Source organism: Triticum urartu, chromosome 7, assembly GCF_003073215.2.
Source record: "Triticum urartu cultivar G1812 chromosome 7, Tu2.1, whole genome shotgun sequence".
Taxonomy (NCBI): domain Eukaryota; kingdom Viridiplantae; phylum Streptophyta; class Magnoliopsida; order Poales; family Poaceae; genus Triticum; species Triticum urartu.
The window spans coordinates 14,892,753-14,901,444 of record NC_053028.1 but is presented as its reverse complement, the minus strand read 5'-3'; positions in this window follow the sequence as shown (position 1 = coordinate 14,901,444).

The window sequence follows — 8,692 nt, the reverse complement described above, 5'->3', positions numbered from 1 at the left end:
ATGTCGAAAGAAAGGCAAGCATTTCAAAGGCGAGGCAGATCACCGGAAGAAGCCCGCCATGCGCACCGGTGTTCACGTGCTTGCTATGGTCAATGATTTACACTACGTAATCTTTGGAAAGGGTCCCGGTGGACTAGCTGTTCCGAATGACGCTGAGGGACACGCAACCATGTGGAAGAAGAAATCTATATTTTGGGACCTACCCTACTGGAAAGACCTAGAGGTCCGCTCCTCAATCGACGTGATGCACGTGACGAAGAACCTTTGCGTGAACCTGCTAGGCTTCTTGGGCGTGTATGGGAAGACAAAAGATACACCTGAGGCACGAGAGGACCTGCAACGTTTGCACGAAAAAGACGGCATGCCTCCGAAGCAGTATAAAGGTCCTGCTAGCTACGCTCTTACGAAAGAAGAGAAAGAAATCTTCTTTGAATGCCTGCTCAGTATGAAGGTCACGACTGGCTTCTCGTCGAATATAAAGGGAATAATAAATATGCCAGAGAAAAAGTTTCAGAACCTAAAGTCTCATGACTGCCACGTGATTATGACACAACTGCTTCCGGTTGCATTGAGGGGGCTTCTACCGGAAAACGTTCGATTAGCCATTGTGAAGCTATGTGCATTCCTCAATGGAATCTCTCAGAAGGTGATCGATCCAGAAATCGTACCAAGGCTAAGGAGTGATGTGGCGCAATGTCTTGTCAGTTTCGAGCTGGTGTTCCCACCATCCTTGTTCAATATCATGACACACGTCCTAGTTCATCTAGTCGACGAGATTGTCATCCTGGGGCCCGTATTTCTACACAATATGTTCCCTTTTGAGAGGTTCATGGGAGTCCTAAAGAAATATGTCCGTAACCGCGCTAGGCCAGAAGGAAGCATCTCCATGGGCCATCAAACCGAGGATGTTATCGGGTTTTGTGTTGACTTCATTCCTGGCCTTAACAAGATAGGTCTCCCTAAATCGCGGTATGAGGGGACTAACTGGAAAAGGCACTCTGGGAAGAGACTCAATAATATGCAGGGATGGATATTCTTGGTCTCAAGCACACTACACAGTTCTACAGAACTCTACCTTGGTGACCCCGTATGTCGATGAACACAAGAACAGTCTGCGCTCCAAACACCCGGAGCAGTGCGACGACTGGATTACATGTGAACACATCAGGACTTTCAGCAGTTGGTTGGAAACACGTCTCGGAGGTGACAACACTGTTTGTGATGAGTTGTACTTGTTGTCCAGGGGACCATCTTTGACTGTATTGACTTACAAAGGATACGAGATAAATGGGAATACATTTTACACGATCGCCCAAGATCAAAAGAGCACCAACCAAAACAGCGGTGTCCGCTTTGATGCAGCAACCGAGAGCGGAAAGGACACATATTATGGTTACATAGTGGACATATGGGAACTTGACTACGGACCTGATTTTAAGGTCCCTTTGTTTAAGTGCAAATGGGTCAATCTGTTAGGCGCGGGGTACAGGTAGACCCACAGTACGGAATGACAACAGTGGATCTGAAAAATCTTGGGTACACTGACGAACCGTTCGTCCTAGCCAATGATGTGGCACAGGTTATCTATGTGAAGGACATGTCTACCAAACCGAGAAAAAGAAAATATAAGGAAGCGAATACATCATACGATGAGCCAAAGCGCCACATAGTTCTTTCAGGAAAAAGGGACATCCTGGGAGTGGACGGCAAGACAGACATGTCTGAAGATTATGAAAAGTTTCATGAAATTCCTCCCTTCAATGTCAAGGCTGACCCAAGCATCGTGATAAACAATGAATATTATCCATGGTTACGGCGCAATAAGCAAATGACACAAGCGAAGAAAAAGTGAAGACTTTCTCCCGCAATAAGCAAATGCTATGTGGGTGAAATTATGATACCATCCCAACTTTCAACTTTTTCAGAGTTCATTTGAAATGCTTTCATGTCTTATGGTTCGAAACTTTGATACTTCGAAAGTGATTGTCCATTTTGTACACGAAGTGCATCAAGTTTTTGTCGTAACCCTCTCTACTTTTTGGAACATGCTATGTGGGTGACCATGCCAACTTTCAACCTTTTCAGAGTTCATTTTGAAATGCTTTCCAATTTCAGAGTCATTTAGCTCAAAAAATGAATTAATAGCAAACAGAATGAACTACAAAACTTTTATGAAAATAAAAACAATCAATTAAAATATTATGTTATGATCAACTAAAATAAAACTATAATATTCTTCAATAGCAAAAAGAATATAATTTGTGTGACCTAAAATCAATAGTAAAGTTATTCTAATTTTAAATAGAAATAAACTAGTGATTCACAAACTAGTGATTCATAAAAATAAATAGCAAAGAAGAAAAAAATTCTAATTTTATAGTAAAGTTATTCATAAACTAGTGATTCACACAAATTTTTAAAAATTCAAATTTAAACTATTTAAAATTTAAAACTAATGGCACTAACAGAAAGTTTATAATTTTTGTGACCTAAAAGCAAAAAGAAATCACTAAAAAACTGTAAGTATTTAGTTTTATGTAGAAATAAAAAATAAATAGAAAAAAATTCTAATTTTATAGTAAAGTTATTCATAAACTAGTGATTCACACAAATTTTTAAAAATTCAAATTTAAACTATTTAAAATTTAAAACTAATGGCACTAACAGAAAGTTTATAATTTTTGTGACCTAAAAGCAAAAAGAAATCACTAAAAAACTGTAAGTATTTAGTTTTAAGTAGAAATAAAAAAATAAAAACCAAAAAAATATAGAAATAAAAAAGAAAAAACCAAAAAAAATGCCACCTACTGGGCCTCCACGGCCTGAATACGACTGGAAACCCTACATGGGCCAGGATTCAGGCCCGCAGAAGGCCCAATAGGCCCACAAGCAAAGCAGTGTCAAATTAGGCCCATAGGCCTGCTATTCAGAGGAGTTCGAGAGGGAGGAGGCAGCAGAGCTTATAAACCAGTGCCGGGCGCTGTCAACTAGCGATGTGGGACTAAACTTATGGGCGCGGGCAGCACAAGGGCATTGGTCCCGGTTGGTGGCACCAACCGGGACGAAAGGGAGCATTGGTCCCGGTTCGTGGCACCAACCGTGACCATTGCCCCCCTTTAGTCCCGGTTGGTGCCACCAACCGGGACCAAAAGGCCGCCGCTTCCCGCCCTTTGGGCTGCCGAAAATTGGCCTTTGGTCCCGGTTGGTGGCACCAACCGGGACTAAAGGGGGGCAATGGTCCCGGTTTGTGCCACGAACCGGGACCAAAGCCTTTTCTATATAAGCAAAGACTTGGCGTTTTTTCAGATTTCATCGCCAGTTCCCCGCCCCGACGACGCCGCCAGGCTGCCCGAGCTCGCCCCGACGACGCCGTCAGGCTGCCCCGCCGTCGCCGTCGCTTCGCCCGTGCCCGTCGTCGCCCGCGCCCTCGCCGTCGCCCGGGCCCCTGCCACGGCCCGCCCCTGCCCCGACGCGGCCGCCCCGACCCGCCCCCGTCGCCGTCGCCCGCGCGCCGCCCCGGCCCGCCCTCGCCGTCGCCCGCGCCCCTGCCCCGACGCCATCCTCGCCGCCGACCTCTCCTTAGCTTGGTCCGGCCGCCGGCGCCATCCCCTTTGCAAATTTTTGTTCATATATAGATGATAGAGATCAAATGATGATTTTTTTGTTCATAGATGCATGACAGAAGATCAAATGATGATTTTTTTTGTTCATAGATGATCATATGATTTTTTTAGGTTATTTTCATTTGTAGAATTTTTTTATGTATCTAGGAATATTTTTGTTTATAGATGATAGATGATCAAATGATGAATATTTTTGTTCATAGATGATAGATGATCAAATGATGATTTTTTTGTTCATAGATGATAGATGATCAAATGATGTTTTTTTTGTTCATAGATGATCATATGATTTTTTTAGGTTATTTTCATTTGTAGAAATTTTTTATGTATCTAGGAATATTTTTGTTCATAGATGATAGATGATATATATGATGGTGTTTTTTTTTCATATATGCATTTTTTCATATATATGATGATGTTAGTGGGGAGGAAAAAGTAAAATAAGGAAAAGGAAAATAAGTAGAGAAATAAGGAAAAGTAAAATGATGAATATTCTCCTCTTCTTTTTCTTCTTTTTTTTCTTCTTTTTTTTCTTCGACACATGGGGGGGGTCGAGAACGTCGGACATTCATGAGAGAGGCGAGGAAGAAGGGGAAGAAGAGGGAGAAGAAGAGGAGAGGAAGAAGAGGAAGTCTTCTCCTCTATTCTTTCTTTTCTTCTTTTTTCTTCTTCTTCTTCCTCTTTATTTTATCGGGAACGAGGGTTGTTGAGAGGTCGAGGAGCGGTAGAGGAGAAACCCTAAATAGAAAGTATCGTCGGTGTGAGATACATGTACCGTCGGTGTCGGACACTACACCCACATCCCACAAGTGGCGCGGGCTTCGACGCCCACGTCACTTGTGGGACGTGGATGTAGTGTCCGATACCGAAGGCCACATGTATCTCACACCCACGAAACTTGCTAGCTATTTAGGGTTTCCTCTACCGAAAAGAAGAGGAGAAATAAATAAGAAGAAGAAAAAAGAAGAAAAAGAAGAGGAGAAGAAGAAAGGAATAGTGGAGAAGAAGAGAAAATAGAATATATTCTATTTTCTCTTTTCTCCACTATTCCTTTCTTCTTCTCCTCTTTTTTTTCTTCTTTTCTTCTTCTTATTCTTCTTCTTCTTATTCTTCTTCTTCTTCTTCTTATTCTTATTAGCCGGAAGTAGAGAGAGGTTTCCTAGTGTCAAAGTATTGAAGAAATCCATGCCTTCACCATTAGCCGGAAGTAACCAGGGCATGTTGGTACGAAGTTCTGCAAAGTTGTTTTGGAATGGAGTCCCGGATAGAATAATCCGCCTTTTGGTACCAATTCAGCAAAGGCCTTCCAAATAGCGATATTCGGAAGGCTCTTGCTGAACTTTGTACCAAAAGGCGGATTATCCTATCTGGGAGTCCGTTCCAGAACAACTTTGAAGAGCTTCGTACCATCATGCACATGTTACTTTCGCCTAATGATGAAGACATGGTTTTGTTGAATCCTGAGACACTACACAACCTCCCGACCCCTCGGCGATCCTATCGAACATGAGAGGAAGAAGAGGATAAAAAAAGAAGAGGAAGAAGAAAAAAAGAGGAGAAGAAAGAATAGAGGAGATCTTCTCCTCTATTCTTTCTTCTCCTCTTATTTTTCTTCTTCTTCCTCTTTTTTTTATCGGGAACGAGGGTCGTCGAGGGACATAGATGTAGTGTCGTCGTTGTCGATATATACCCCCTCCCGATAGATTACTATGATTAGGTAGCTAGTTCTACGTTTGGCACTAATATATCCATCTGTCATGTTTGAATAATAATTGCCATGTTGTAAATATTTGTAGAAACTATGGACACCGCCCTAGACGAAGCAACAAAAGAAGCGTTGTTGAGGGACATAATCGCAGAAGGAAGTGATGCCATCTCGTTGTTTCTCAACGAAACCGATGGTATGGAAGGAGAGGGTGAACAAGCTGGCTACGGTGACCTAATGCCGGTGCAAGAAGAAGAACATGAGGACGGCTCCGGTGACCCAATGCCGGTGCAAGAAGGAGACCGTGATGACAGCTCCGGTGACCGAACCGAGTCCGGCCAGGTATATATATTAGTTAAGCCTATGCTGACTAGCTGATTGATGCATTCATTGTTTTGGTATGTACACATATTAATTAAGTCTTTGTTCTTTTTTCTAGCCCTCCGAATCGAGCACAACTTCGGTAAAGAGACGAGGCCCGAAGAAAAAGTTGAGCTCGGATGAAAAGTTTGAGATCATAGCAATCGCGCCCGACGGCCAACCTATTGAACCCCTCCGGACAAAGAGCGCATTTGTTGCTCAGTGCGGGGTTCTGGTTAGGGACAAGATCCCGATAAGCATCCAGCAATGGTTTAAGCCAGCTACAGAAGACCCTGAGGTGTCTTATGTCAATGATATGCAGAAAAATGATCTTTGGACTGAGCTGAAGTCAAATTTCACCCTACCGCCTGAGGATAATCCAGAGAACCCAGTTAAAGAGAAATTAATCAAGTCTTTTGCTCTGAAGAGGATGGCAGAACTATTCAGGAGGTGGAAGAAAGAGCTGAATAAGTTTGTCGAAAAAAATGAGACACCAGAATTCAAGGGCAGATATGAGAAGATCAGAGATCACTGGCCCGCATTTGTGGCCCACAAGACATCAGAAAAGAGTAAGAAGATGTCGGCGATAAACAAGCAAAATGCTGCGAAGAAGAAGCTTCACCATCGCACGGGGTCAGGTGGCTACCTCGTAGCCCGGCCTAAGTGGTCCAAGACTGAGAATGATCTGGTTCATAAAGGGATCGAACCAGAGACAAATAACTGGCCAGACCGTTGCCGGACTTGGTTCTTCGGGGCTGGCGGAACCCTGGACCCTGAAATAGGGAAGTGCATTTGGACGAACGATCAAATGGACATACCAGTCAGTAAGCTTAAGCAGTATATCGAAGCAACGCAGGAAGGGACGTTCTTTCCAGACAGAGAGAACGACGAGCTCACAATGGCCCTCGGGAATCCTGAGCACCCTGGACGGACACGAGGCACGCCAGGCTCCGTTCCGTGGAAGGTTGGGTTTCCGGACGCAGGCGGTTACAAATCCCATGAGAGGAGGAAAAAAGTGCAGCAGACCCAAATGCAGGCGCTGCAAGCAAGGGTGGACGCGATAGAGGAACGAGAAGCAAATCGCAGCAAACTACTGCCGAAGCCTCCCCCGAAGCTACCCCGCCATCTCAGCGCAGAAGCAGCGTGGCTTCCACCGAGCTGCTTCAGCTAGAGCATGCCTTGACGGCTCCTGCCAGCTATCCCGTGGATGCTATCACGGAGTCTCAAAATTGCCACCTTATGACGCAATGGATGAATTTGAAGGTCAAGGCGGCTGTTGGCTCTGTTTATCCTACTGAACCCGGCGCAACTTTTCACTGCCGGCCGATTCCAGAAGGATATGCTAGGGTGATGGTGGATGAGATAACGGAGGGATTTGAGGACCTCCAGCTTGACCACCCTACCGGTGAAGGGGAGACTCGGCTAGGGTCTGCTCTGAAGACTCCATGCCTATGGCGGAAGGACCTCATCAACCTTCCGAACTGGACGCCACCACCTCCTCCGGCGAGTCAGGGCACTCCGCCTCCACCGCCTCCTCCTCCTCCGGCGAGTGACGATCAGGGCCCTCGGCCGGCTCCTTCTCCGGCGCGCGGCGGCACTCCGCCTCCTTCTCCGCCTGCGCCGACGCGCTCGAGCAGCCCGCCTCCTCCTTCTCCGCCTCGTCAGCAAGGGCGGAAGAGACCTGCCGCCGCTCCAGCTGCTCCGGCGCGTCGTAGTCCTTCTCCTCCACCGCTTAAGCAAGTAAAGAAGACAACCGCTACGTCTGCTCGGTCGGCGTCTAGCAGTACAACCAGAGGCGGGAGGACATACAGATTCGGTCCTTCTCTGAAGACTCCAGAGAAGTTACCATACGAGAGGACCCAGGAGGAGAACGCCGAGATCGCGCGAGAAGAAGTGAAGAAATTCTTTAAAGGGGTGAAAGCAAAGAAACATCCACCTCCGGAGGAGAAGGTAGATCGGGTGAAAGTGAAGCGCACTCTGGCTGCCCTGACAAAACCACCAAAGTCTGATTCGCCGAAAGGAAACTATGACCGCATTATTGGAAAGGAATTTGCCGAAGCGTAGCGGTCGGGAAGTACTGTCAGTGATCAAAGGCTGAAACAACGACGAGCTGGGAAACAAATTGCACAGCTCGGCGAACAAGCGAAGCAATCGTGCCCCCTGCTCAAGGTGCCTAGCCACAATGTCGATAATGATCCGACGATGGTGCCCGGTTATAGCAATCCTGCAGATTACCTGCCCGACGAAGTACATTATTGTTGGAGAACGTTGCAGAAAACAAAAATTTTCCTACTCGTTTCACCAAGATCATCTAGGAGTTCATCTAGCAACGAGTCATTGGATGCATCTACATACCTTTGTAGATCGCGCACGGAAGCATTCAAAGAACGGTGATGATGTAGTCGAACACGACGTGATCCAAATCACCGATGACCAGCGCCGAACGGACGGCACCTCCGCGTTCAACACACGTACGGGACGGGAGACGTCTCCTCCTTCTTGATCCAGCAAGGGGGGAGGAGAGGTTGATGAAGATCCAGCAGCACGACGGCGTGGTGGTGGATGCAGGGCGTCACAGTAGCAGGGCTTCGCCTATACTACGAGGGAGAGACGTAACGGGGAGAGAGGGAGGCGCCAGGGGCTGGTGTGAAATCCCTCCTCTCCCCCCCACTATATATAGGGGTGCCATGGGGGGGGGCGCCGGCCCTAGTAGATGAGATCTACTAGGGGGGCGGCGGCCTAGGGTGGGGGGCTTGCCCCCCAAGGCAAGGGGCGCCCCCTCTAGGGTTTCCCCTCAACCCTAGCCGCATGGGCCCTAGGGGGGTGGTGCCCCAGCCCACTATGGGCTGGGTTCCCTCCCACTTCAGCCCATGGGGCCCCCCGGGATAGGTGGCCCCACCCGGTGGACCCCCGGGACCCTTCCGGTGGTCCCGGTACAATACCAGTGACCCCGAAACTTGTCCCGATAGCCGAAACAACACTTCCTATATATAATTCTTTACCT